Source organism: Aulostomus chinensis, chromosome 8 (assembly GCF_037954235.1).
Source record: "Aulostomus chinensis isolate RoL2024-O1b breed Wild chromosome 8, RoL_Achi_v1.0, whole genome shotgun sequence".
Lineage (NCBI taxonomy): Eukaryota > Metazoa > Chordata > Actinopteri > Syngnathiformes > Aulostomidae > Aulostomus > Aulostomus chinensis.
The window spans coordinates 29,347,262-29,371,862 of NC_141327.1; the positions used below are offsets into that span (position 1 = coordinate 29,347,262).

The 24,601-nt window shown below is 45.5% G+C and overlaps 1 protein-coding gene across 4 annotated transcripts in view; it reads left to right on the plus strand.

The window, feature by feature from the left end:
• Nucleotides 1-24,601, plus strand: part of LOC147258012 (protein phosphatase 1 regulatory subunit 29-like) — a 181,061-nt gene that overhangs the window by 106,531 nt on the left and 49,929 nt on the right. For 3 of the 4 annotated variants that reach the window (XM_086212317.1, XM_086212319.1, XM_086212318.1), the window contains one exon: nucleotides 15,705-15,745. The exons of the other annotated variant lie outside the window; for it this stretch is intronic. The gene's annotated coding sequence lies outside the window, so the exon portion shown is untranslated. The remainder of the gene's footprint in view (nucleotides 1-15,704; nucleotides 15,746-24,601) is intronic. 4 annotated transcript variants of the gene reach the window in all.

Below are 24,601 nucleotides of genomic sequence, written 5' to 3' on the forward strand. Positions count from 1 at the left end.
CCTGCTTACATTCCTTCTCTCCACATCCATTTTCCTCTCCTCTACTCTCCCATCCCCTCATACTCACAATCACTCCTTCCTACCTCCTTTCCTTTCCTCTCATCTGAGATGTATCTCCTCTTTTCCAAAATGCATCTCTCCAGTGCTGGCGACCATCGTCGTTCCAGTCTAACTTCATTTCAGAGCAGCAATCGAGTACTTCTTTCCAGAGCGCTGCAACATTTGCAGTAGTGAGCTTTATTAGCGCTAAGTAGTGTGCTTGAGAAATGTGTATTTATCTCACCCTCCCTCCCGCCGCTCCTTCTCCTCCTCTGCTGTTGTCTCATCTCCTCTCATTTGCTTCTTCTACTCCTTTCCTTTGAATCTCACTCTTATTCCCTGACCTCTTGGACTCTCGCCTGTGTTCACATTGCTCCATTATTCCCTCCTTTCCTCTCTTCTCCTTCTCTTCCTCCTCCTGTATCGTCTTGTCTCCTCCCATCCGTTCAAACCTTCACTCCAATCATTCTGCTTGCCAGCCATTCTGTCGCTCCCTCTTGATGCTGTTGCCCTCCCATGGCCCATCCCTTTATTCTTTCATCTGCCTCTCTGTCACTCTTCTATCTCTTTACCCATTCTCTTTTCCTTGCTTTTATCCTGCTCCTCTCCTCTTTCGGCTGTTATGCACATAACCTTGCAGCATCTGACTCATGTTCAAACCTTGAATGCTCCTTTTCTGTCCTTTCATGAACTTCTCCCCGTGTTCCTCCTCCTCTCTGCCACTTTAATGTTCTGTCAGTTGGTGAATACTTTATTTTGAAGCGTGAAGGGCCTGTAAATGTTATAAGAGATCTCCAGGATGTTCTTCTTGTTCTCAAAGTTTGACGTCAGTGTCGGTGTTCTATCGTCCTCTCTCAAACGTGCTGCTGCAGTCCAGCAGTGAATTTAGCCGTGGCTGAAGTTTGCTGTTTGAAGCTAACGGTCACGCAGCGTCTCTGCTCACCTACGCGCCTGTTGCATGCACTAACACAGAAAAGTTTTGAAGCTCAGTCCTCAGCAGCGCTGCGACCCTGCTCTCTTCCATGCGGTTGGCGGATGCCGCAGTGAACATTGATGACAGGTCTTCTCCTGTCAACAAGCAGACAGGCGCTGCAGGCGGTGACGAGGGGCAGGTGTAGGAAATGACATTTACAGCATATGGAAGCCTGAGAAATGCATTCAGCCAAACCTCATTAACACACATTGATTACTGAGATGAAAAGCATTGATTTGGATGATGGATGTGCGACGCAACACGCAAGAACACTTAAAAAGCCCCGACGCACCACATATTAGCGATGCATGCATGCACACACGGTGTGAAATACACAAAGACTCTCCAGTCAAATAAATTTGAGCCGCTCTGGTTGTGGGCAGGCCAGCCGTTTCCATCAATAACAGTTCCCCCTGGAAACGGCAATGATTGAACCCAAACAACCACCTCTAGTTAACAGTAATTTCTCCTGAGGACATGAAGGGGAAATGCGTCCAAACGCCTGCCGGGCCGCAGAGAGGAGGGGAGTCGAGCAGAAGCACTGGCTGGTTTGAAGAGAACCTCACAGTTGTGACCACCCAGCAACCTTTCTGAGGCCTGGATTGAACTGATACCATAAAGTGTAAGACTTGGTTCCACAAAAGATCGCTGGTGCACCAAACTAACAGCCAAACCTCACAAAGAGAATTTATTTTTAGGGTTCAGCTCGACAGAGCAAAGAGAGGAAGCCTCCCACACTTGGGCTCCTCCTGCACCAGTGGAGAGGTTTGTTTTGCTCACAGTAGACGAGGACGACGTCAGGGTCGTAGTTCAGCAAGATTTATGTTGATGAACGGTCGGATGTTGATGGATTAACAGAGACCCACGTCAGTGGTAGTCGGTCTAGCTGTGACTCCCCTTTGAGATCAGTTTTTACCAAAGAAGCTCTGGTTTATTTGAGCCTCATTGGAGCTGAAAGCTGTCGGTGTAAAATGACACATTCACAGATCAGAGTGAGTTTGAAGTCAAATACAAAATTGTCAAACTCATTATTAATTCCATCAATAATGTAGTAAAGCCGCATATTGTTCCTGTATATTTTGTCTTCTAGCTGCAAACTCAGAGCCAAATAATACTTGAAATGCAATTACAAAACTGGCCCAGGTCCTGTTCAGTGACAGAGGCATCACTAAAACTGTCGTCAATATTTCGATCTTGATGCGACCGACTCAGCTTTTGTTATTTTCCACGTGTAACTTTGCAGTCGTAACTTTCAAAGGAATAATTCCCAGCCCAGCGGAGGACCGCTGGCAGCCGGGCTCCATGAGGGAGGAGTGTTTCTGTTCTATATGATGACTTCATTGTGCTCCCTCGGATTGAGACGGCTTGTTTGATTGACAGCTAAATGAACAGCGTGGATGGTAGGATGAAGCCCTTGGTTACAGTGAGACGGCCAACAATCACGGACCAACAGGGCAAAGAAGTTTGGGGTAGACAGAAGTCTTCTTCTTGTTCCTGGAACAATATTTGTTTGACGAATTCAGAAAAATGTTGTGTTATTTTTGCGGCTCTTTCATTTCTGGATGTCATGAGCACAATTTCTTAACTTTTAGTCTGTACTGGAAATATTGCCTTTTTTAATCCAGGATTAACCACGTGTGCAGCACGTGCCAGCCAAACCATGACCTTTCCCCAAATTAAACTCAGTGTTGTGCCTAAAAGTAATGAGAGCTTCACCGTGTCGTTTGTACGTAATTAATCACTGTTTTGTTTTTGTTTTTTTGAGGTTGATTCATGGGGTCCTTGTCTCAGTCTTCATGTGCGGGGGGAGTTTGCTCGTCTCAACAGGCTCTTAGAAGGAGTCTTTGTTTCTTTCTCTGCTTGTGTTTGATCGTCCAACGATAAAGTCACTTAAAGTTTGGATTAAAAGCTCTTGAGAGATTTCATGATGCACGGGGGCCATTTTACCAAAGCATTCATGAAAGGTTTGATACCAGCCTCCTACGACTGGATGAAATTCCAATGGGACTGGGCGTTTTTATTCCAAATGAGTTGTTTATTCAGAGGATTTTTTTCCCTGTTTGGGCTTTTAAACCAATTATAATCAAAATATTAAGATTCGCCTCGAGTCCTTGCTGAGGTGTCCTTGCGCAAGGACTTCATGTCCAGCAGATCCCATGTACCGTTCACGACTTCATCTTTTTTTCACCGTCGCGCCACACGAACAAAATATGAAATGAAACAAATGTATTAAAGCTCACACTAATCAAAGCATAACAGACTGAAATTAATATAGAAGTTATTTGTTTGGGTCCATCGACTAAATCCAAATTAAGACTGATGATTGTGATTGCCTTGGAAGGAATTAGACACAAACCAGCTTTCTGGAACTAATTAAGTGCCAGCGTTTGTGTCACAGAGAAGTATCACAGACACATCATCATCTTCAGCAAAAACCTCAGCAGAAATGCGAGTAAAACGTTCACGCTGAAGTTTTCATTCTTGTTTCCGTTCGAATGAGTTCGAGGAGAGTAACTGACTGGACTGAAAACGAAACATAAGGAGCCGTTGATGGGACGCGCACAGATGGACGCATTTGGGGACCGAGCAGTCGGCGAGCTCACGACGATAGATGATCAGTTCGCAGCAAGTTCTCTATCTCTCTTTTAATTTGTTGTATTTTTATAGTAGAATTTATAACTTGATACTGATACCCAGGAAAATATGCCATACTCTCAGTACCACTTCCATTAGCAAGGTTAAAAAAATGAGGCAAATAAACTAAAAGGGTATAGGAAGCTGTTTTCAACAGAGATAAGAATAAAACAAAGAATAAAATCAATGAAAACGATATTTCAAGGTTGTTTGAGGTGGTTCAGATGCCAGATAAGTTGTTGGAAGCCAGGTGTCTCCAGGGTGTCCACGGGGATCCGATCCATACATTCGCGCTCAACTACACGCCGCTCTTTCCGTGCTTCTGGTGACTTGGCACCACACTTTGTTGCTACTCAAATATCAGTGGGAGGCAAGGTTGCGAGAGTTTGCGTGATTTGGGTTTTTCTCAGCTTCTACCTGAGTTTAGTATATTTACCTTTTCAGACTTGAATAATTCTGTAACTCTGTCAATCAACACTCCAAATGGCAGGGCCGTGTGGTTGCTTAGCTCACACATGAACATCGGCCATTTTATTCGTAGCCGGTAACCGCTAGCTTTAGCATTGCATAACAAGCTCAGCTAACGGCTAGTAAATGGCTGTTAACTTTCATGTGTACCACTGGTCAGGTTAGCGGTTATAAAAAATATTTAACACTTGACGTTGAAACAGCAGTTTTGGTAACCTCTCAAATTCCTTACAGAGTCCTGGGTGTCAATGCTGAGTTTGTTGTGCTCCTCAGCTTTGTCAGCACCCTGTTGTAGCAGCCTTATTAACGTCCCCTGGTAGATTGCCCTCTGCAAAAAACATATCCAAAAAGCATGTTTTCTTCTTCTTTTTCTACTAAAACGGGGTGTGAGGGTTCTGCATTGGTAGCAGCACTTTTCAAGTTAAGTTTGTTAGTTACTGCTGGTGACAAAGCCCAGCTAACGGTGTGGCTCACAGACGGTGCTGTCAGGGTAGTTTCTTCTGGAGGGCAAAATTTGAAGACACTGTTGGCATTCAAACTGTTGCAAATTAATATCTTATTTCTGAGTCTGAGTATCAGTATTTCTTACAACCACGATTGAGACCAAACTGTAAGGAGAGGGAATCAGCAGACTATGTTGGATATGTACCTACATGACAGCTGTAACACTGTGACACTTCAGGTTCTGGGTATGGTGTGGTAGCTGTGCCTCTCCAGCTGTATCCCAAGTGCCGGGGCCATGTTTGGGTCTCACTGCGTGTTTTATCACAGCCACAAGATGAACGATGATGTGTGATATATATGCAGCAATAAAACCATCCTCACACCCTCTGTGACATGTACCCACACAAACTCACAGCTCTGGATTTAATATGCTCTGACATCGGCGCTAATATAAATCATAACTGCAGAGCGCCATTAGCTGGCTAGTCACCGCCTGACCTCATGTCAAGACGGCTGTGTGGCAGTGTCTGAGTTAACAGACACAAACAAGGAGAGTGAGAGATTAACAAGGCAACACAACACCACACAAACTCTTGACCAGTTGGTCATTACTTGCCAGGTAATGCAAGGTGGTACAGCAATTTAGTGCCTGATGAATGTTAAAAATACAGCGTCAGAGCGGGGTTGCTATCAAGTGGACAGTCGTCATGGTAATGACTTCTCCAGGGTTCTCATTTACAGAAGCCAGCTGTCAAATGGCGGTGAGGTCGATGGCAGAAAATTGTTGGCATTGTGAAAAAGTACTCGTTTTTGTAAAAAGATCATTAAAAAAAAGAACTCAAAGAACCCTTTCTTTTGAATATCAGCTTTAAAAATGGCATAAACAAGGTTAATTAGTTCCACATCATTATGTGCTTCTGCTGCTGTGCTCAAGCAGTGAGGGAATTCCAGGTTAAACGAAATGATCGTGTTGGTCCAGGTGGTAATGTTCCCTTTTGATTGCATATTTTTTAACTAGTCAGCACAGGAAATGTGATGATGTGTTCAAGGTGTAAGAGGGCTTTGAATGTATCTCAGGAAGTTCAACGCGTTACTTATTAGCAGGCCACGTGCTAGCATTAGCAGTACGAGTGTGTGTCCACATCGTATCCGGCCATAAACATAGTGTGAATATGCTGTATACACACCCAAGAAGTTCTACTAGAATCAGACTAACGTTGGAATATTCCACGCTCATTCAGTATCATTAAATGGAAAATGCCAAAGTGGGAAAGGTCCAAAAGCTGTAACTCCGACCAGTTGTTTACTGCGCAAGACACTTCCCTCATCTGGACTGTCATTTAATGAACAACCGAGAAATGTTACTGTACGTGCAAACATTCTGATGGTTGAATTTATCTTTGCTCTTTTAACCAATGTGCATCTGTCCTTTGTCTTTCTTTCTCATCTCCAAACTTTGTGAGTTGTTGTGGAAAAAGTGACAGTGAGTTGTGTGAAACTGTGAGGCAAGACTGGAGCGTTACGAAGAGCCGGTGGAACCTGAAGTCAAATCTCTTTTGTCATTGGTTCATTAACAGCTCAGCACTCACGCGTGCACAGCATGAACTGCGGGTAGTTACAATGAGACTACAACTGTCCGAGCTGGGTTCGTCTGGCTTGTCCTGTTGGGATGCATCGCAGTACAACAGCTGTTCCTTTAAAGGAATTACTTGGAGTGTAGTGGAGGTACTGCAAGCGTTGTGGAAAGGGAGCATAAAAGATCCCAGGAGCCCAGCAGGACCTCCTCATGATCCAGCACCTCTGTGCATCCCAATCAAAAATGATTACAACTTCATCACAGTCTGGAGTTCAGTCTTCGGTTACAACTCACCCTCTACCCTTTGGGTAATCTCTTAAACTCAAAGGCAGTGTAAGGTAAATTTACTTATATTGCACTTTTCTTACCCAGAGGCGACCCGACGTGCTTCTACGAAGTACACACAAGCACAAGATGAAGAAAGGCTAAATCAATAGAAGCCGCCAGCGAAAGCAATACAAAGGTAAACAGGAAGGTCTTCAGTTGATGTCTGAAAGTCGTCAGCAGCGTCTCAACTCCGACTTTTTTGGTAATTCGTTCCGTACTGGAGCCCCGTAGAAGGGAGCCTCGCATGTTCAGCCGATAACACGAGAGACCTGTCAGGTTTGCTCTGGGTCAGGCAGCCCGGTGGACATCTTACATCTTAGCAATTAAATTATTTATACACAGCCAGTAGAATAGGATTCGGTGAAACTGGGAGCCAGTGGAAGGGTCAGAGTTACAGCTGCTGCACCCTTTCTGGTTGTTAGAACCCTTGCGTCTCCTTCGTCTAATGACTGACAGAGGCAGTTAGATTTTCACTTCCACAACGACTCTTTATCGTCTTTTATCTGGAGGCTTTTCGAAAAATCCAGTTCACTAAATCGTCTACAGCTGTTCTGATTCGGTGACGCGGCTGCAGCCAATGGGTGCGTCGTCTGCATACAGGACTAGAACCGACTCGGGAACGTCTGACCGACCCAAGGATGAGGAGGAACATTTAATAGCAGAGAGAATTTACCAGACTCTCTGCTGCTGGGATTCATGTTATCATACTGGTACTGTAATGTTTTCAACTGGAATCTTTCCTGGATTACTTCTGCCACGAAGTTTCTCCGTTGTTGTTATTTTGTCTTCATAATCTTACGAATGCATGTGATTTTTGATGAAGGCCTGCAGTTGGCAAGATTTCTTTTTAAGTAGCGTGATTAGTGAAGGGCTTTGAGCTTCTGGGGTTTATTGAATATCAATAACGTTGCTGCCACAAGTAAAATGTAATTTTTTTCAAAAGAAAAGAAGTAAAAAAACAAAAAGAAAAGAAAAGGAAGGCAACAAAACCAAGCAGCACATGAAGGGTTTAAGATTTGGAAATCTACTTGAGGAGTTGAGAGGTTTCTACCATCAAAATGAGACATACTTACCAGATTAGTTCTCCTTGAGTGTTTTGGCTTTTTTTGGGGTTTAATTTATGTGAGGAAGCGCCAATTGTTTGAGGGAGAAGTGGCGTTCTGAGCCATCTGTGCTTGTGGATTGATGAGTTTATCCACAGTGGCAGCCTGTGTGCCTGCGTGATTATTGGCTGATTGATGATCTCAGACAGGCGTGATTGCTTCTTGGTTTTGTATTTCTAAATAGTAACGGCGGATCATTGATCAAGCTTTGACGTTTAATTTTTTGACACCTTTTTTTTAAATAGCTGTGGGGCAGCGATGAGCCTCAAATCGAATGTTAATTTGTGCATGTAAAATGTTGAAGTGACCCACATTTCCCTGCAGCTTTAATTTAGGACCCAAGCATGAAGGAGCCAGGGGCCGGAATGTTGCCGTGGCCGAGGTTTGCGCTCTTTGTTTTCTGAATTCCAGTCAAACAAAGGCGTGAATTGGAACATCGACATAAAGTAGAACATTAAAAAAAACAAGATGACCTAACTTGTCACTGCTGATGGGCCATTTAACTCATCTAGAACCATCTCAGAACTGACAAACGAATGTCATAAAGCCCGTCCCCTACACTTGGTAGCAATTTTTCACTGTCACTTAAATGCCTATCATGCTACACTGCAGCAGAATCCATCCTCCCACTCTCTAATGAGGCGGTAATTAATAAACACTGTGCCAGTCAATGAAAGTGTCAACTCCTGGCTCTAATATGGATGAAGTCATTTTTCTAAATGTAATGAGTGACGCCGTTTTTGAGCCTTCCCTGACTGTGATGGCGGGAATCCTCCACGGATGGTGTGACTAACGACACACTACTTTCAAGAGGCCTGACCTTTGGATTGGTGGTTGTGAACAGCCGCAAAAGCGCACAAGCTGCATCAGAGTGTGTGAGTGCACTCATACATCTCGACTGCCAGAAAATGATTTATGGCCAGAGGCTGTCTGCCGTAGCAAATTTCATGGATAGCAATGTGTTGGCCCACTACCTAAACACCAGTTTTGGTTGGAGGCGAATGTGATGTAATGAGGAGTGAAAGCTAATAAAAAGGAGCAATATTCAGGGATTATTTTGTTTGCAAAATACAATCCTTGTCCTCGCTGTTGCTGTAAATGCAAACGGTTTATTTTGGAGGGAAGGTGAAAGAGAATAAGAGCGCAAGGGTGGTAAATGAGGCAAAACCAAAGACAAAAAGGCCTCAAGTGTTAAATGTAATCGGGAAGTTTGAAAGGAGAGAAACACTGTGGTACAAGCGAGCAAGAGCAGATGACGGGGAGAAATGGTGGAGGGAAAAACAGGAATGACAAAAGAAGAGCAGAAGCCGTGATGGACTATTAGTGCAGAGAAGAGACCGGTGTCGAGATGAGAGGCATCGACTGGAGCGGCCGTTTGTCGCCCAGACGGAGTCGCAGGAGTCCATTTAACTTCTGGCAACATCTGGAATAAAATTCGCACAATGGAAAGTTATTTCCTGTGCAGAAGGTAATTCCACCTGTGGGGTTTCTTGTGGTTAATCTTTCAACGTTCACAAAATACTGACTGTTTCACACATAGGGATGAGTATTGTGAGGATTTCATCAATATCAACACTGCTCAGCAGTACTGGCAAACACTGACACTCTGTAGTTGGGTGCCAAGAAAAAAATTCAAGTTGTTTTATCTCTTGACGCTAATTAAATTCCTTGTATAACTTTGTATGTGACACACTGGCTATTCGGAGTTCCTTTAAAAACTACTTACCAGGGATTGGAATAACTTGAAAAACTGCTGAGGATTGACTGACTTGTCTTCACTTCATCCTTTTTTTTATTACGTTTTCCAGAGATTCAAGGCAGGTAAAACAGTTTCTACTCATGTCTGTGTGGCTGTAGTGTTAGCGTTAGCTCTCTGGCTGCTCAAACTGTGTGGCTGTAGTGTTAGCGTTAGCTCTCTGGCTGCTCACATCTGTGTGACTGTAGTGTTAGCGTTAGCTCTCTGGCTGCTCAAACTGTGTGGCTGTAGTGTTAGCGTTAGCTCTCTGGCTGCTCACATCTGTGTGACTGTAGTGTTAGCGTTAGCTCTCTGGCTGCTCACATCTGTGTGGCTGTAGTGTTAGCGTTAGCTCTCTGGCTGCTCACATCTGTGTGACTGTAGTGTTAGCGTTAGCTCTCTGGCTGCTCAAACTGTGTGGCTGTAGTGTTAGCATTAGCTCTCTGGCTGCTCACATCTGTGTGACTGTAGTGTTAGCATTAGCTCTCTGGCTGCTCACATCTGTGTTGCTACAGTGTTGGTTTTAGCTCTTCATCTTCTTACGTCTGTGTTGCTACAGTGTTGCCGCTTGTTCACTTGCTACTCCTGTTTACAAGGCAGCAGTGTTGGTGTTCGCTCTCTGGCTACTCACATCGGTGTGGTTCAGTGTTGGTGTCAGGTAGTTTGCCACTCAACTCTGTGTGGTGCCGGCAGCTTTGACACCATTGGATGACTCTTGACAGCTACGTCAGATTGAGTTATGGTACCGATATTATAAACAGCAGCACTGTTTGTCAAGGAGATTATTTGTACTGCATTGGTGGCCCAATCATCTACTTGTACCAATTAATGCCAGGCAATCGGTGGTTTAATAGACTGAAAATGCAATCAAGAACAAACTGTGCTACTATCCGAGTTGCTGCTTTACAACAGTTACTCACAGCTGTGGAAGGTTAAGGATGTATGCCGGTAACATTCCTCCTCCATCGTTTTAATAGCACAGTGCGGATACAAAACAACAAAAGCTCTCCTGGCTAATGGTCAAATTAGGCAGCACTCGGGGAGGTTTGGCCGACTTCTGCTGCTGCGTGCTTCTCTGTAGAGGCCCGTGCGCTGTTTAGTTGAAGTACCACTGCACTTCTTTAGCCTTCAGTCTTTAAAAACTCTTACAGGAACGCCCTTCTGCTGCTGACGCTGCAGCAGTCCTATGACTTGTATCCACAGTGCTGGTTACCATGATCAGACGACTGGAGGCTGAATTACTGACATCATCCACCAAGCGTTGGGGGAGATTGCTCATAATACTTGGCCTACGAGAGGCGTTTGATGTCAAACCACTTAGTCGGGTGATGGAAGACAATGAACGCAGTAATGAGTCCTTTTAATCACCAGTACTTGTGACACTGTTAATGAGTTTGAACAAGATACATGACTAGTTACTGCAAATATGGAGGAGTTACACAAACACATTACTTACAGTGGTAATGCATTATTCCTGACACTGGTTGTGATATTGTATGCAATAGTAATGTATGAGGTAGTACACATAATAATGTAGTACATAGAGAAAAAAAGCTTTGTCCCATCTGTTAGTTTTAGTACACCACCATAAGATGAATTACTGTCAAGGGACTATAATACAGTGACCTAAAGAAATGGTATTTAAATAACACACACCCCCATACACACACACACACACTCATATGCATACACACACACACACACACACAGAGTACATTCTTGTGTCTCAGGATGAGAAACCACATTTATTCATGAAAGGAATGAAGCCAAAACAGTAGAACTGCTGCCCTGAGGAAAATACACCACTGGCTCCCCCTCTAGACTGTAGTGATTAATGCGTGTGTGTGTGTGTGTGTGTGTGTGTGTGTGTGTGTGTGTGTGTGTCATCACAGTGGAAGATGACACTAAGTGTTCGGGGTGTTGAAAGGTGGTGAAACGTGTGATTCTTGAGTTTCCAGGGATCCAGCCGTTGGTTTGAGTGCAGGAGTGGATGAGCAGGCGTGCAGCAGAGTTCTGTACCAAGTGTCAGTCTCACAGCTCTCCCGTGGCCTCCCACTCTCTGTCATTGATTCAGACTCTAAGCTCTCTCTCACTAACCTAGGAGGGAAAGTATAATCCCAGACTTTTTCTTGCTGTTGCTGTGCAGGTTCCCGAGCCCTTTAGGGGGTCAGGGCCACGTGGATGTGCCAGTCAACTGCCACTTATTGTACAAAAGCAGCTACTGTGACTGCGGTGGCTCCTCTGGCCAGACGCAGCAGTGTTTACCAGGATGGAGGCTGTTCAGAGCTGGCATGTTGTCCTCGGGCCTTTGTGGCTTCTCTCTGGGTGCTGCGGTTTCCTCCTGGTGACCAACACATGGAAGTTAGTTGGAGATCCGCGTAGATGATGTGTGTCTCTGCACGCCACCCCTGGGACGGACTAGCGATGAAAAGAGAACTGGAGACATGATCAGTGTGCTGGCTGATGATCTGTGGTCATCACTGGTTAATTGCCATGGCTACGACTTCAGTTAAAACCCAGTTGCTGCTGTAAGAGGTGGCCGTGGGGTCGCGAGGTCAAAGCCACTTGTTGTCGCTGCTTCGTCCATGAGGATGACTCATCGCCGTGCATCCACACAGGAAACCTGCTCTCAGAACGCGGCGCTCAACGAACACTTTCTGAGCTGCTGATGCTGTGTGACAAAAACCCTCAGGAGCTTGAAGAACATTTTCCAAGATTGAAATTTTGACCCTGTGTGTCCTTGGGATGACTGGCGATCACCCCGCACTCAGTTTGTGTCTGTTTTTGCAGTGTTTTGTCCAAATGTGATCCACAGGTGGTGGATTTAGGGTGTGAAGGCCGTGGTGAAATCGTTTCATCGGGCAGCCCCGGTCGCAGGAGGCTGTCGTTTCCGCTGCGCTTCACAGGTATCCGTCGGGTTTCGTAGCAGAAGAATGATTTTCATGTGGAATAGATAAGAACATGTTTGTGTTGTGTTTGGTGCAACATGTGGAAGTCCATCTCGTGTAAGAGCAGCGGCCGTGCAAATGAGTGAATAGAAGGAAACAAGAAGGACAGGAAGAGGAGGGAGGTTTCCAACAGTCAGGAGGCTCTGATGCATCCTGGTCGTGTCTGACAAGAATCACAATCCTGTGAAAGACTTCAGCGCTGAGGTGACAGAGAGCGACTGCGATGGCTCGGCTCCCCCACTCTGTTAGACGTGGATGGGAAAAAAAACCTCCCGTACATGTGAGCAGTGATCGAGGGATGCAGGGATTACGCGCTTTTGGAGGCCAACCCAGATGTCAGCAGGAGGTTCCTGCTGACATCAGCTGTGCCATGGACCAAAGTTCATGAGATGTTTGGTTCAGCAAGATCATCTTCACAAGAAACACCAGTTTTATGGTTCCTGGAACAAAAACATGCTGTCGCACTCTGTAAAAACTGAATGCAAGTGTGTGTCTTACACCGGAGAAGGGGGAGGCCTGCAGTTTGGCAGTTTTCTCTGCAGTAGGATCTGTTTCTGCGTGATGAGCTCGCTCCAGTTATGGAGGCCAGATACTCATCAAAGAGATTCTGCCCAGTGCCGATCCCCCAGTTCCTTAGGGCTACTCTGAAATTAGTTTCTGTTCAGGGTGTGTGGCTTGAATATCCCTGGAATGTTCTCAGACGCATCTCTTCACATGAAAGAGTGTGTCTGTGTTGACGGCGTAGTGGAGGATGAAACACACACGGCTCTGTGGGGGTTCTCGTGGGTTCTGGACATCTGCTGGTGTGTGTGTGTGTGTGTGTGTGTGTGTGAGATGTTTGGCTCTGCGGGTGGTATTCTACTGTACTGCTGACTCCAAAGTTTTGTTTCAACAGTTCAGTGTGAACACAGTGTTTCAGTGCGTCTCTAAAAAGATTCAACAAACTCTAAATAAGAAATTACAGAGAGGAGCCGTGAGCCAACGAAGGCTCAGAACACCGAGGAACGTGTGAGCTTAATTGCTTCTTGTGGATGTAACTAATGATGTGTGAGTGTTAAATTTGTGCGTATGGAGAAAATAGTTTCTTCCTTTAACGAATCAAAAATAAGCATCTTCTTTTATCACAGCAATCACAGCAGCTAAGCCGTTGCTAATCCAGATGTGGCCGTTAAAATGCAAGTTTTGTGAATCAATTAGAATCTTTCATCATTAGCCGGCTGGCAACCTTTGCGGCACTTGTGATTTTCACATTTCACGTTGCACCGGAGATAAATAATGAGCGTCAGTGGTCTCGTCAAATTCGCTCAAAGCTGAACTTTGTTTGGAAACAACCCTAATTAGTATATGAGATTATCAACATCAATAAGGAGATTATCTCCGTCATGCAGGATTTGTGAAAGCCACAGATATCTCTGCTGTACCATGAGGTGGACTTCATTGGGCAGACTTTCCAGGTGGAGGAGAACTGTGCTGAAACTGCCTGTGTGCTGTCGTCCTCTCAGTGCCGAGGGAGTATCACTGACGCCACTTTCTTCCTATCGTCATACATGTGGCTGTATTTCTATCAAACCTTCTGGCATCGGTGAAACGACTGAATGAACTGAAGTCGTCTGTCAGTCCTGGTCTGTTGTTACTGAGGTGAGATTGTCTCATTTTCTCTTTCACACATCTGCTCCTGCCACTTATCATCCGCCACGAACGAACGCCAAACTCTGAGGAGTTTACAGTCTTACACCTCCAAAGACTGCGGCTGAAAAAGCTAGCAGCTAACATCTGCTCCCCAGACATATCACTTCTGTCCTCTTGTCTAGTTTTCTGTGGTTGCTTTTTCCTTGAAAAGGCTCAGTTAGCTGCTGCACCGGCTCCTGCAGTGGTGGTATTTGGAGAAGCTGAAGGGTGTCCAGCCGACTGTGGATAATGTATTAAAGCGTCACCTTACTGGGACAAGCTCCTCCACAGCCACAGTCTGGCTGCGTCAGTCCTTCCCTCGCCTGTGTAAACGTGTATTTTAGTCTTTCCTCTCGGCTTCAGGTGCCGTCAGAGGAGCGCTACACCAGTTTGTTCCCTGAAAGTAGGCTTTAAGTCCAAGTGTGAGGGGTGTTGTGTTCCTGCGGCTCCATGATTACCAGTTTGAGGTGCCTCAACAATCCGTCGTATCTTTTCAAAGTCTCACTTGCTCAAATGTCTAGACTGGGCACCAAGTATTAGCCAATCAGAGGCAGAGTAGGGCAGTGGGCAGGTATTATAGGGATGCTCCCCCAGTATGTCCAGTTGCACCCTGGTGAGGATGAGTGTCTGAGCGCACAAGTTAGCGTGCTAGCCTGTAGCCGCTGGTGGTGCCGGTCGTGTCAGCTGTGGCAGCATCAAGTATGAGACGCTTGTAAAGGCCTGCGACGTTTTTGTAGGACTTCTTTGTTACAGGCTCACAACTGTGGAGGTGGCGGGGTGCACGCCGGCAGGTCGAACGCTTGAGGGGTGCAGGACAAGCTCAGAAACTACAGGTGGAGCGGCTCAACACTGCCAAACTACATCATTTTTTCCTCTTCAGGTTCAGGTTCACCACAACAGAGTACAAACTGGTGCCCAGTGTAAGCTGCTGGCTCTGCAGATACCTGATTCAGTGAAAACAATCACGTTTGTTGTGTGTGCCAAAGGAAGAAGGTACTCGGGTCGCTGAGCTGAGTTCTCCAGTTGTTTTTTTAGGAAGAAGCAGAAACCAAACCAGAGCCAAGTAAAGGTGGCCAGACTTGTTGCTCTGTATCTGCCTGCTGGGTGCTAGGCAACAGTCTGCTAAACCCTTATTAAGAGGACAGTGAATAGTTTTCTTTTTTACTTCTCCACCAAAGCATCCAAAAAGCACCAAGGAACGAGAAGCTTTAAGGTTGGCAATTATGGAAGACACGGAAGAGAGATGCCTGTGTTGCTTCTTCTTTCTGTGCTCAAACACAAGTTAAAGCTCCAACTGTCACTTCTCATGAACTTTTCTGTCATGAGCTAGAAAGAAGTTACAGTTCTGGTTACTTGTTTTTGACAGCCCAGTTTCAAATAACTGGCTGTTTTCAAAGAGCTTCATCCAGTTTGAGGAGAGAAATCTTGTGATTAAGCTTCAGTAATGAAGAAATCACGCTGTCCTCATGACGGCAAGATGAGTAGCAGGCCTGTTCGCACACACAGGGATACGCTGACAGGACACTGTCCATGAGGCCCATCAAGGTTTTCTTATCTGGCGTCACTGGAATATCTGTGGGATTGTGTCATGCTGCTTTGTTCCTCAGTGCTCAACCCTTCCAGCTGCTTCATTTCCTACTTAGCTTTCTTTGATGCAGACAAATGCGCCAATCAGGAACCTTCTCATTGTATCATCCTGCGTTCAGTGGTTTACGTCAGGGAGGGACCTGCCTCGTCTTCAGTGGGTGGCACTGATTCTACTTGTTCTTTTCTTCTCTGTTTGCTGCAGGCTTTCACCGCTGACAACAACCTAAGGACATCCAACCCACGGTAATTATCGCCTTTGTCTTGTGCTCTGTGGAGGCAGCATGTGAGGCATGACAATGATGACACACACACACACACACACACACACACACACACACACACACTCTCACACACCTGCATCACACAGTTTGTCCACTGTCATGAAGATCTTATAACGTCTCTGGGAGTTGCGGGACATTTTGTGTCAATGATGCACACAGCTGGTTGACAGTTAGTGCCATCAGTGCCGTGACATGTAGACTTGGGGTGACTCGCGGTCCGGTTCCACGACGGGCCGAGCATCCATCTTTGTCACCGTGTCCTTGACCAAATCATGTGGGACCGGCGCTGGAGCAGGTGCAGGTGCAGGTCCTGCCGTCTCCCCGTGTCACATTAATAATGTGCTCAGGAGAGTTGCAACTGGAGGCCACAGCAAGATAAATTACACACAGCTCAGAATGTGCGTTTACCTTGCGCCACAAATCCCATGATCATGAAGCTGGTCACATGTTCAGGGATGTCAGGGTTCGGTCTTTGACCACACAGACATGTAGGAACCACGGCGACGTCAGAAATAGTTGCTACCCGACGTGCATGTGTTTACCGTTACATGTGAGCTGGTGAAATGGGTTGATACATGCTTTTATTGCTTGAGGAAAGCCTCAGTCACTTTTATTATCTTTACTCCACCAAAGCTAGGATCTGGGGCATCAGACCTGAACCTGCACGCATTTGGATCCATGATAACAAAGCATGTGTGCTGGTGCAACAGAATCTAGTAAACTCCTGCAGATAACCTCTCCAATTTAGCACGTCTATCCTTTTTCATGAGCTGAACCTTCTGCTCCTTGATAGGTTGTGAAGATTTTACAGATTGTAGCAAATGCTAACGTAACGCCGAAGTGCGCCATCTTACCGGGGCACAGTTGGTTCAACGGAACAACAGGGACCATGATGGCATTAAGGTCAGTGCCCAGGAGGAAGTTTTAGAAAACAAATACCCCACAGCAACTGTGCACATGGATAATCTTCCATAACAGTGTTCTGGACTGATGCACCCAGAGAGCGGACACATGAACCGGATGTGTCAGACTCCACGTTCAAGAAGACGTCCTTCGGGTTAAGTTTGATGTGGCACCTGGACAGGTGGATCTATTTAGCCCCCCTCACCCCCACCGACGTCGACACTATCAAAGCTTGTCCTGAAAATGCTGCTGAATCTGCATTCTTCAATGTCACCGCGCGTCAGTCAGCGAGGTGCATCGCTCTGCCACCTGGGGCCTCCCTGGGCTGGAATGTCTGGAATCACTTCCTGCACTCCTTTATTTTGGCGATTCCTCTCATTTGCAGCTGGTCTTGAATGAAGACCTATCTTAGTGAGGCTGTCCTCCCAGGAAAAACAACCTGAGTACAACCAACTGATGCTGTGTGCTTTAGCGGCCGTTGTAATCACGACCACAAGATAGGAGGGGTTCAGATGACACCAATATACAGAGCGTCAGGAGGCATGTAGGATGGGCCCCACACACACATGACTTCAGTACCGAGGACCACGGTTCAACTCCCACGACAGAGACGAGTCAAGACAGGAAAAACTGGACTTTGAACTAAAGTTCTGGACGACCACCACACTGATGTACGGTGTTTTTCCCTGAGAAATATGTGACACAATGAAGCAATCAAGTATTAATCATAGAGGCATATTGTCATCAGCACTTGTGAGTCAGAAGTATTCAAGAGGCAACTTCAAAGTTTTTTTCTTTTAAATAATTAGATAATACAAACCAACTCAAATCCAAGTCCACTCGATATTTCATCAGAGCTTTCTCACCTCCGCCACCTTCCCCTCCCCCGGAACCCAGAGGAGGAGGCCGGCTGTGTGTGATGAATCTGCTCTCATGGGTTGTAAAATACACAAGTACATCAAACAGCATTGAAGAAGTGCAGAGCAAAGTATCAGTACTTTCTGATCATACTGCATCTCCTAGTGCTGTGCGTATGCCAAGTACTACATGGGTTGTGTGCCTGCTAGTGAAAGCTCCACATCCTGTGGATCGGTGCCGACCACAGCCCAGGCCCAGTCCACCCTGACAAGCGTGATCCGTCCGCCAGTTGTCATCCACAACCAGTTCTTGGTTCCCGGTTCTTGCCGGTTGTCTGTGTGCTGCAGCTACTTTGGATTCTATCTCTGAAGTTTCCTCTCCATAAAAATCCTGTAAACATATAAATACTTCAGTGACATGCAGTATTCATATTTGGCGTTCTAGCTTTTCTTTTGTGCTAACATGGCAGAGATCCTTCTCACTGTTTTATACATGAGAACCCAGAACCTTAACCGAAGTGTTGAGACATGGAAACGGGAGAGTGGTTCCTCAGCACGTTGGACTGGGTGAAGTTGTCACGACTAAAGAGTGAAAACCGTACTGCTGCACTGATGTGACTGGTAGATGAACCGTTAGCACTGAACGACACCAAATCGGCTGCCTTTGGAGCCGTGTGTTTTTATACCCAGTCAAATCATGCACAGGCAGGAAGGCCACGGTTGAGGTCTTGATGTTAAATATCAAGTCCACCATAGGTCAGAAACCGGGACAAGACCAAGACCTTTAAAAAGTGGTCCTCAGAACACTTATCAAACAGGTTGTGATGAGAACAAGGACTCGGAGGACATCAAACCCAAAACATGAGACGTGGTCACCTCCCCCCTCCCTTCCGCCAAGACGCGGTGGCAGAAGTAAAGCAGCTGACCAGCCAAACTGTGCCGTAAACTTAATTCTGCAGGGAAAAAAGGAAGACAAGAATAGAGAAATAAAGGACAAAGGCAAAGTGACATGTGAGCTGTAGGGAGTTAATTAGAATGTTACGAAAAATGTAAGATAGATATGCAGCGTGCCGGACTGACATTTATCACTATAATTTAATTTTCCCTTCAAGCAGTGACAGCTTCTGTCACCTGTGCTGACAGGCCCCCTGTTATGTCATATTCCCTGTTGTGACAGAAGTGTGTATTGGCTTCCAGTGTGTCGCTCCCAGTAGGCGGCCGAGCACCATTGATCTGTGACTATTGAGCCACAAACGCACCAATTTGTGAAGGATAGAAACTCCATCAAAAACTGAGAGGGCCAAAGAGAGAGAGGGGCGAGCAGCTCTCACCAGCCAACGAAGGCAGATTAGATGTCACCAGATGAGAGGAATTAACTCTAATCCAAGGTGTCAGAAAATGAACCAAGAAAAGGCTCGGGGCTCAGTCACTGCTGAAGCTCCTAAGCTATCTTAACATGTAAAAGATGTCTTTCCATACTGCCGAGGAAGAGTGCGCATACGGCGAACAAAGAAGATAAAACCCTGCACACACTTCACAAACCACAGCGGTCAAACAGGTAAGAGAGACCCTCCCCGGGTCTTCACTTGAAGGGGCTTTAGCAGGAGGGGAGTTTTGATCGGCTCAAAGGCTTCGTTCATATACATGTACAAACTCTCACCGACCTGTTGAAGGTGTGACATCCTCCAGACCTTTGACGGTCCGTTCAAGTGAGGAAAAGAACTTCCCGAAAATGCGTTACGGAGACGCAATAGATGCAGTGAGAATCCCAGACCATTGGATTTACTGGCTGGAATAAATGTGTCCAGAACACTAGGTGGCGGTGTACCTCTTCACAGCTGGTGGCAGGTCACATTGCCAGAAGAAGCACCTTTGGGTCAGGCGGTTTACACCTACTTTGGACTTTAAGAGGGACGGTTTCTCATGAACCGCACGGCTATGTTGTTTAAGCGTTCAGGGGTTATACTGTATGTCGTGGAATGACCTGCTGGGGACAACGGACAATCGAACCACTGGCATATCAACGTGCACGCATACGCCGACATGCAGATGTTCACCATCACTGTGCAGGAAAGAGGGATAAAAGAGCCAGAAAGAAGTTTTCAGCAGAGTGAGAGACGTACAAAAATCTCAGGTTAAGGATCCAAGAGGTTGTTGAGCAGCTCCGGGCGTTGGCATCAGCTCCTCTCAGCCATGACACAGAGTCTCTGTTCCAAACACCTGCTTTATCACAATGCGTGTTGGTGGAGTTGATGGTATTTACAGACAGCAAAATAAATTCACTCTCACATTCGGCTTTGGTGGTTAGTCGGGTCAACGAGGAGAAACAGACTTGAAAAACGGAGAGGTGGAAGAGCAGAGATAGAGAGGATGGAGGGAGACAGCAAAGAGATGCAAAAAAAAAGAGAGAGTAATTAATTTGCTTATCGTGATGCCGTCATCCTCCCAAGGCAACTAAGAAAATTGCCTTGTCTATATTTAGCAACAAAAAGAAAAAAGAAAAGGAGCAAGGACCCAGGGCACACCCACATTTACACCCCCACACACACTTGGCAGCAGCGATTTGCAACAGAACCATGATCAAAACAGCGTGGTCAGCTGTATCGGCACTCACACACACACACACACACACACACACACACACACACACACACACACACACTTTCATGGCGGCGGCTAGTTGTTGACAGTTCGGTCTGATGTGGATTGTGCTCATTAGGTGGGGTTGCAGATTGCTTTCTATTTATAGACCCCAGCAGGCAGCATGCTCAGCAGCAGCAGCACGGAGGTGTTTGAAGTCGCTGGAGCCTCCAGTGGGCCGAGCTAACGAGATGCATCCTGAGCCAATCGCTCTCTGAGCTGCAGGAGTTGGACTCTGACACTTGGTAGGGTGTGGAGTAGTGCGATTCAGGTCAGTTGTGCTTTATGATGATTTTATACGTAGATGTGTAAAAATACGATGTATTTAAGAAGTAAAAGGACACTGTGAGGTCAACCTGATCCTTTTGCGTCATTATATCAAGAGTATTTAACTAAAATCCAGGGTCCCTCTCAGCAGCAAGTGGTGCTCCAGATGCTGTTTGCCACATGAGCCCTGTCTTAGTAGACTCCTCCTGATGCAAGTAGTGCAGAAGCAGGCCAACTCATCTGGGGGAGGAAGGGGGGACGGTCCCGCCTGGACCAGGTGTGAGCATTATTAGCTGCTCTTTTTGAGGGATGTGAGGTGTTGGACGATGCCCCCTCTTGGAGCCAGAGATGGCTGGCAGAGGGTGGCCCGTTTATGATGGAGCGGCAGGGCTGCGTGAGTGGGCCCTGGTTGGCTCGCGCTGGCAGGCGAACTGTGGTAACGTCTCCCTCCAGAGTTGATCTGGCAGGTCGATCTGGTCCCCACCCCGGCCGCTGGCTGCTGAGTGTGAGATGGAAGCTCCAGGCAGCAGTCAGGCAGGGCAGGGACGTTCCAGTCGAAGAGACACGCATTCAAGACAGTGCTGCGTGTGGAGCCATTAGGTTCTGTCCCAGTTTAAAGATCCCATGGAGTTCAGTATGAGGCTGTTGTTAACTGTTTCCCTGCCATGAGTGGAATCTGTGTGATCGTGGCCGTGCAGGACAGGGCGTTAGTGTGCAAGTGAAGGTCCACAAACAAGCTAACAAGAACCTCTGGAAATGCAGCAGACAGATGGAAGTTGAGGTTCTCCAGGGGGCCTGTGGGAGCAGTTTGGTCAGGCAGGGGAGGCGGGTGGCTGGGCTGGTTGTCGTGAAGCCCCATCAGGCCAGTTACTGTTGTTTATCGTACACAATCTAGGTAACCATGTGGATGTGAGGAACAAAATAACATGAATAAATACCCATATGAAGTCAACAGCAAGGTTTAAATGACCTCTTTAACAAAAAAATCTTTCATTAAACCAGCCCTCATTCAAGCATTGATTTTATAAAATGGATGCATTCACTTGCAAGAAATGTTCCTTTTTTAAATGTAAATAGAGGCTTTAGTCTTTCTCCTGACATGTCAAGGTTTTTTTTTCACAATTATACAACAACATCTTGAAAATGAGTTCTGAAAGTAATCAGAAACCCCTGTAGGGCCCGGCGTCCAGTGGTTTAATATTTGCACAACACATTGACAGATATAAAGGCAAATGTATATATAATAAAAGCACCATACTGCAGAACAATCAAATATCAAGGAGAGGCTAATATCAGGTGGATCAAAACCACTGAGAAGCACACAGAGCAATATAAATATCCTGCGTTCTAACGTTCCGAGATGGAACCCTACTGTAACTGTTGTTGGTCTTATGAATGTTCTAGGCACAGCGAAAATGAAAATACAAAAATGAGATGTACAAAATATGAAAAACACCTTTCTGAGTGATACAATAGTTCACCAGCACCACAAGGCATGACCTGCGAAATGATACTGAGGTATAAATACTTCTCCGGGGTCCAATTAAAAAGCTAAAATTGTAACCTTCATTAAAGTAGGATTTATTTCAGAGCTGTTATATTACCTCATTTGTTTTATCTGAGAGTACTTAATAGAAACTGTCCAGTGGAGTAACTCAGCAGGTAAGGGGATGTTGAAGGTAATGAGTCAGGACAACTGCAAAGGTGTGCTAGCGTGAATACAAAGCACCAGCACTTTGGAGATTTATGTAGTAGACTCATAAGTATATTAAAGTCTAAGTAAACTGCTTGGTTATTCAATTTTACACAAGTACACTTGAAATGCCTGTATAACGGGGCCTTCAAGTGAAGTCGTGTTTACCATCTTTCTGTTTATGGGACTCACAACATCGTAAGTCAAATTTTTCGGATTCACGAGTTGTGATGTGGTGGCATTTTCAGAAATGGCCGAGCTTGTGGACTTTCCCAGAGAATGGATTCATAGTTTGCCTGTTTTCCTTTAAATTTCATGATGAGTAAGATGAAAATGTCGGGACCATCAACAGCCTGATCTTTTCATTTACGTTAACAGCTGGTTAACCTCAGTGGCTTCTTGATGCTGAGAGTAACGTTAGCTGAGTTAGCTAATATAACGTTAGCCAATGTACCTTTCAGTTTTTTTAGCTTGTAGCTTTATATGATGGCAAACTTTACTTGGTCATGCAGATGTAACATATAAGGTAAGGTAAGGTAATTTTATTTGTAGAGCCCGTTTTCACAAACAGTTTGTCTCAAAGGGCTTCACATGGCATCATAACAACATCCTCTGTCCTTAGACCCTCACATCGACTGAGGAAAAACTCCATAGAAAACCCTTTTAACAGGGAAAAAAATAACAAGACAGACAACCAAACTCAATTACAAATTCAACAAATGACCTGACATTTGTTGAATTTAGGTTAGGGTTATTTACTTTTTGAGTTTGCTTTATGGAATTGAAGGACAGTTAATAGTCAGGTTTCAAAGAGTTGTCAAAACCGGATGTTGGAAATGGGTTCAGTTCAAGAGAAACCCAGCAAAGAAGACCTGGAGAGGTGAGGAAAGGGAATGCCCCCTGACCAGTTTGATTTCCCTGACATTTGTTGAATTTAACTCAGGGTAGTTTTGACTCAGCACTATCGAATGAAAGGGCCGTTTAAGCCAGGTTTAAAGTTGCCTAAGTCACACTGGAATCTTCGAAAATTGGCCTAAATCACTTTATCCTTTAATGTTACATAACTGACACGCAACGTTCTATGTATGCCAACAGTCATCCACTGCCAAGGCCTTTTAGTTTGAAATGATTAATAAATATCTTATGCTCTGCATTTGGTTACGTTTTTTTGTGTTTTCCCAAAAACTTGAAATTATGACTTAGGCCATCATTTTAATAGGGTGACGATATGAAATATGAAACAATACAAAAACCACATGGCAAGTACAAGAGAATGTTGAACTGACAACAGTAAGTACAAGTATAGGTCAACTACACTAGTACTTTTCTATGTACATATCTGTGTAAGGGGAGTATGCCTACTGTAAGTTTTCTCTGGTAAGTACATAAAAAGTACAATGAAAGTGTACTTCATTATCTTCTGTAGCCTAAAAGCTAACTGCCAGCACACTTGGACACTGTCTTTGTGAGGGTGGGAAGCATCAAAATGGTCACGTGTTGTGGATTCTATAGCCATGAGATCTGAGTACCAGGGAGCCCAGCGGCCTCCAGACGTCAACACGGCTGCGGTGTGCCGTCAGCGTCCTCGCTCAGAGTGTGAAAAGTGCAAGCTTGAAATAATTTTTGACAAATGCCTCTGCGTTTGAGGATGAATGGGTTTCGCAGTCATGGGAACACAGTTGAAATGACATTCTAATGGCTGATTTTTTGTTTTTTAATTTCTTGTCCTGTAACCTGACTTTCCAATGTGTCAAAAAGTAAAACAAAAGATAAAATACTCTACAGTCGGAATATTATAATTTGCATATTCTCTCTGTGACAATATGAGGAGGGTGTACCTGTGTGCTTGTCCGCTCCATTCAAACGTCACCGAGACCTCGGCGACCCAGACTTGCTGGTGTGTCACCAGCTTGGACGCCTGTTTGATGCATCTCCTTCCCCCGAACACGGCAGACAAGAACGAGAGAAGCGCTGGCGTCGGCAGCTTCTGCTTAAACAGTTACATCTCATTTTATGTTGGGACGTTGGGACTTTTTCAGATGATTTTGATCATTTAAAGGCTTCAGAACCAAATTTATTTTTTTGTGTGCCAAAACCTAACCAGACCCTTAACCACAGCAATCACAACTTTTGTGTAATACTGAATTTCAGAGGCCAAGGCTTCTCAGTTCTGCATCGCGGCCGCGGTACCACAGAACCAAAACCCCACGCTCACAGCCGGAGCGCCGTCCAACTGAGGTCCAGAACCAATGAGAATATGAAAGAATAACTTTAGTAAGAAAGCCTTCACATGTTAGCATGCTAGCCAGTACTCACTCTAAAGGTGAGTGTACACAAGTGCAGCGTCAGCCTGAGAGGAGGAGGAAGAAGGGAAGGAATCAGACACCGACCTTTTTTTGGCTGAGTCTTTTGCCGAGTGTCAGAATCCACTCATTGGTGCCCACCTTGGTAGTCGCTG